Consider the following 6,196-nt stretch of genomic DNA (forward strand, 5'->3'; position numbering starts at 1 on the left):
CTCTTTGCCAATTCTGATGCCTTTGATTTCCTTTTGTTGTCTGATGGCTGATGCTAGGACTTCCAGCACTATGTTAAACAACAGTGGTGAGAGTGGACATCCCTGTCGTGTTCCTGATGTCAGGGGGAAAGCTCTGTTTTTCCCCGTTGAGGATGATGTTAGCTGAAGGCTTGTCATAAATGCCTTTGATGATGTTTAATTAGGTTCCTTCTATCCCAACTTTCTCTAGGGTCTTTATTAAGAAGGGGTGCTGTAAAATACCCTACGTTTTCTATTTCTAACCCATCAGTGTACAAAAGTGCCTATTCCCCTCATATTTTTGCCAATACTGGATATTATTCATTTTTTTTAACATTTGCCAGTGTGATGAGTGAATCGTATCTTATTATTTTTTATTTAACTGTTAAGTTACTAAGCATCTTTTGTTTATTTGGCAACTAGTATTTTTTTTCCTGTGAATTCCTAATTCTATCTTATTTTTCTATTGGGAATTTAATAATTTTCTTATTATTTTTGATGAAGTTCTTAGATATTAGGGATATTTTAGTCTTTGCTATATATATATTGCGAATTTGGTTTCCTAATTTGTCTATTGACCAATTTTTCTTCTCCTCCTCCTGCTCTTTCTTCCCCCTTTTCTTTCTCCTTCTTCTCCTCCTCTTCTCTCTTTCTCTCTCTCTCTCCTATATAGATGTTTATAATTCTTGTGTCAAAAGCTTATGACCTTTGGACTTCATGTATATATTAGAAATGCCTTTTATAGTCCCAAGAGTATACAAATACCAATTCATGTTTTCTTCTAGTACTTCAATATTTTTCATAATCAAATATTTGATCTAAGTTAAATTCATTCAAATTTAGCTAGGAATCTGGGTTTTCATATAAAATCATCTGCTTTAAAATGTCTGCTTTTAAAATATATATGTTAATATATGATTCATATAAAACAAACTTCGTGGCCAGATTTGGCCATAGAATGACAGTTTGTGACTTTTCAGTATAAAAATTCCACATAAGACATTAAACAAGACCAGACTGTTTTTGTTACATTGCTGATAGATTAAAGGAGTACATACAGTCTGTAATTAAATGCAGGAAAGACTGTGTAACTACGTTTGAAGGTAATGACCTTCAAGCTCCATCTCCTGAGGAAAATTACTTAACCTCCCTCTTAGTTTCCTCATCTGCACAATGGAGATAATAGGTTTCAGAGAGCATTAATTGTACTTTGGCCTTGTACGGAGTCTGGCACACAGGGATAAGTCATTAAGTGGTAGTTATTATGAGAGGTTTTAGGGAATTACAAATATGGAGTTTACCACTCTTGTAGCTGTCTTCATGGCAGGTTCCAAGCTAGTTTTAGTGGAGAGTCTATTAAAGTCAAGTAGTGCTTATGGGTTCCCAGTTTGTGTGTGATTTAGTGACAGACTCTGTAGGAGATATGGAAGAAGCATTAGACATACTCTTTACTTTCAGTAAGTCTCCAGTTTGGTTGAAAAAATTAGATTTTCATTATGAAAACACAAATAAGGATGCTATAATTAAGTACTAAATTGATACAGAGGTATGTTTCAGGTCATGAAGATAAAGTTGTAAGAGGGATGGAATCAAAGGCCTTGAAAAGTACATAGGATTTGTTTGTGCCAAGAAAGAGCATTCCAGGTTTGGGAAACAGCATGAACAAAGCCATAGATACAGGATTCTGCATGTCATTGTACATCTCTGCAGATCGTGGGAGGAGGGGGTGTGAATGAGGACAGAGAAGAAGGGACATGGCTTGGGCAGAATTGTTGGGAATATGCTGGAGTAGACTGGTTGAAATCAGTCAACAAAGGTTACAGCTGTGGGCTGAGTATTTTGGAGGCAGACCACAGGAGTCTATGACAGTATGAAGTTTGGTAACAACGGCTGACTAGTAACTGGGAGCTCGGAACATTCACATAGAAGTTGACATGACTATGGATGAGAATGTAAAATTATTAATGGCCAACAGTTATTGTCACTGACATTATCAATAATATGTCACTAATATAAAACATTTTCAAGAGTTTTTTTAAATCTTCTCATTTAAGTTTCCTTATCACTTAACATTACAACAACTGTAATAAGGTAGGTGCCATCCTTCTTATTTTACAGATGAAAACATAGAGGTATAGAGAGGTTAAGAAAATTACTCAGGAAGAGAGAGATATCTTCAATAACACAAACAGGTCTGCCACTTTGGGATCCTTAGAAAAGCTACTCATGAAATCAATCCAAAAGCCACCTTTCAAGGATAAATACCAAGCTCTCACCCTCTTTTGAATGCACCTTAGGACATAGGTCAGTAGGCAAGATGAAGATGGAGTCACAGTGTCCTGGTGATATCTGCACACTCGGAGTGTCATGTATCCAACAGCCTTTCAGATTAGAAATTAGTGAAAAAGTAAGGCTCCCAGACCGGAGAAGGCCTTCTCAGGTTTAAAAAAAAAAAGTGTTCATTTTTGACTCATTGATTTTCTCTACTCATTGAGTCATGATTGCTTAATGTTGCCAGTTGCTTCAATAATTCCCTCTTTCCTCTTTTGACTGTTAGGTACTTTCTCTCACTTTTCCTTTTCAGTTTTGGGGATTTTTTCAGATTTTAATTTGCTACTAAGAAGGGGGAGGGAGAAAACCATTGACTTATAACTATTTAACATTTAGGTAAACCAAGTCTCAGAATAATCAAGAATCTTGTCCAAAAAACAAAGTTAATCTCTGTTAGCAATAGAATTCAAATGTCTTAACATTCCTCTTAGGATCTTTATTATGCAAGCATTTTTTTAAGTTATCAGCGTCTAGGATATTGTGCTAATTTCCTTCCTGACACCAAATAGTTCAGCTTTTATTTTAAAGTCCCTAAAAGCAAAGCAAATCATTCTCTTGATATCCCTAGGTGAGTTAAATGACCACTCAGTAAAAAGTGGAGAAGACAGGAAGTCTGACAGATAATTAGTTCTGAAGCTTATATATTCAAAGGGCAATTATGGGAAAATTCCTTCATATTCTTTCATATAATGAGCAGAAATCTGTTTTCCTGGAATATCAATTCACAAATCTAAGGCTGAATCAAATTAATGTTTTATAATGTGAACCCAGAATGAGCCTGGGATACACTGTTCTATTCCAGGGAGCAGAGAGCATAGCCTCAGTGATTATTTTAGATTACCCTTCTTTTTCATTCATGTTTTCAGAATACATAGTGCCAGATATATCAAGTCTGAAATATGAACAGCCACCTTCTATCAATGAGAACAGAAACTTTGCTACATGTTGGGTTTCTTTTGGATTTTAAAAGGCAACAAAAAATCTATTTATTTGATGTGCCCATGGTTTGCATGAAAATACCTCTCTTTGGTATTCATGAATAGATGCATATTTTTTGATAGATGATATAGCAGCAAACTTTTGTTAGCATCTCCATAATATATCTCAAATTTATCAACTTATCTTCAGCTCTACTATAGTCACCCCAGTCAAAGTTACTCATTATCATCTTTTTCCTGGACCACTACAATCACCTCCTGGCTTGGTTTCTAGCAGCCAGAATATTTTTTAAGTCAAAAGCCAATTCTGAGTTCTATCCTGTTCAAAATCTCCCATGACCTGTAAGACCCTGATTAACCTAGCCTTTGCCTACCTTTTCAGTCTTGTCTTGTTCTACTCTTGCCCTGGCCCTCTGGCCTCTGATTTTAAAACTTACCCCAGGTTGTTCTCCTAATGTTGCAGAATTGGTTTCCTCTTCCTGGAAAACTGTCTTCCTTGTTTGGTACGGCAGCCTCTTTTTTTCCTTTAGATCTCAGCTTGATGTCAGTGCCAGGGAAAAACCTTTCCTTACTACCTTATCTAAGAAAGACCCACCATTTTTACTCCATTTCCTTATCTTATTTGTTTTATAACAATTTTATTAATTTGAAAGCTTTGATAGCAGGAGCCATCTCTGTTCACTACCATACGCCTAGTACTTGGTACTGTGTAAAGAATACAGTGGGTTTTACTACATTTTGATTTCCTTGGGTTCCAAAGAGGAACTGCAATGCATTTTTGCCAGTCTTTTTTTTTTTTTAATAAAAGAAAAGTTTGACATTTGATTGTTGTCAACATGCTTGACTTTGAGAAGACAGCTAAGACTGGACTGATGATAAAAAAAGACATGTCTGTGTGTCATTTGAGACACTGATTTCTAGGCTAAAATGTTAAAGTACCTGATTAATCAACAGATACTTGTAGTGATAATATTCCAGTGATACTTCCGTATTTAGTTATAAAAGGACTGTGGCAAACTCAAGTGTCTTCAGAAGAAGAGGAGGAAGGGTCTAGAAACCTTGTCAGTGTATTAGAAGATGAACAGTGAAGGAGGAACAGAAGATGAGGCTTTTAATATCAGCTGGGGATAGAATTGTAAAAAAAATTAAATGAGATGAATATCAAAAGACTGTTATACAGAATAAATATTAGATTTATTCTAAATTACTCCAGAAACAGAATTAAAATCAGAAAAAAAATATTTTAGATCATCATAAATAAGACTTTGCACAGCTGTCCAAAATTAAAATAAACCTTCTTGTCAATGAACTAAACATTTTGTCATGACAAATATCAGGCAAGACCAAGAACCTCTTCAACTTCTTTAAATATATTAAGGTGTAAAATTTTACACCTATTGCCTTATACAAAGTAAAGCCTCAATTCAACTATGTGAAATGACTGGTAAATGACTGCAACTATGTGAAGTGATAGATATGTTAATTAGCTTGATTGTGGTAATCATTTCACAATTTATGCATATGTCATAATATAACATTATGCACCTTGAATATACACAATATTTATTTGTCAATTATATCTCCAATATAGCTGAGAAAAACTTACGTTTGGTAAATAAATAAGTATATTACTACTATACAAGATTAGACTCAATGGCCACAGACGTCTAGAACAATGCTGAGATTCCTTGATTCTCCTAGTATCCACTCTGCACCATGTGGGAGATACAAAGACAAATCAACCCTGGTTCCTTCCCTTAAAAGTTGCTGAAAAGATAAAGGAAATGCTTGAAGCAATGATTAATTGTATTTAAGTTTTTTAACAGAGGATGTTAGAGAAGGTAAAAACCCCTTGAGCTGCGGTAGTTTTTATAGGAGGTGTATGAGTTGGTTCTTGAAGGGTTAAGAAAAACAGAATAATAAAGATGTAGCATTTTAGAGAATTAGTGCCAAGATCTAGAGATAAAATTGAGCATGATGTATGGAACAGACAGTAAGCAGATAAGCTGGTTAGAGGAATGTGTTCCCCTGGGGAGGAAGAGTGAGACTGGGCGCATAGAAGCCAGACTGGGGAGTTTGGGCTTGATTCAGGGAACATATGGAATTTTATAAATTACTAAGTAGATATGAGACATGATTAGAATGTGTATGAGAAGCATTCACCTAATTGGTAGATGCATGCTGGACAAAATAAAAGTGTGCTTTTCAAACTGGGGTATATACCACCCCATCACATTCACTCACCAAAATGTTCATGAGTGTTAATTTTACTTGAAGAGTTCATGGGAAAGATCATTTAACCTGTAAGTAACTGAAAACATTTTATATCAAACAGATGCAAAGTAGATATATAAGATATATAAGATAAGATATATAAGTAAAACCTGACTTCAAAGAAATGACATTCTTGTTATAGAATAGCCATGTGTTCTGCTCAAGGGTCCTGCTTCTCTCTTGGGCTCTCTGTGGCAGGTGGACCTTAGACAGGGAAGTCTTAGCAGCTTGTGAGAGAAGGCAAAAAGGAATAGAAGACAATGCCCAGTTAATAAACACTGAGATCATGTCGTTCCAGACACTTAGTTGCTAAGTTCTGGGAGAAGGAAGGTAAACACAATGCTGCCCCTGGAGTAGATGTCCATCTCCTGGAGGAGATAGATATATAAGAAGATAAATATATTTTCGAAACAAATAAAAACCAGTTGTGCGCAGAATGAGGCCCTGGGTAAATTAGAGGAAACAGCTAGAGAATATAATGACAAATCAAATGCAGAAGCTAAAGGCAGATGAAACAAAGACCAGACCAAGATTTCTGTCCTGAGATGCTCAAAGGACAAAGCTGTTTCTAACAGATGAGGTAGATATGTGATTAGGTGCCCAAAGTGGTAACTGTTACTAACCAATGTCTGAGT

Source organism: Crocuta crocuta, unplaced genomic scaffold (genome assembly GCF_008692635.1).
Source record: "Crocuta crocuta isolate KB4526 unplaced genomic scaffold, BGI_CrCroc_1.0 scaffold331, whole genome shotgun sequence".
NCBI lineage: Eukaryota > Metazoa > Chordata > Mammalia > Carnivora > Hyaenidae > Crocuta > Crocuta crocuta.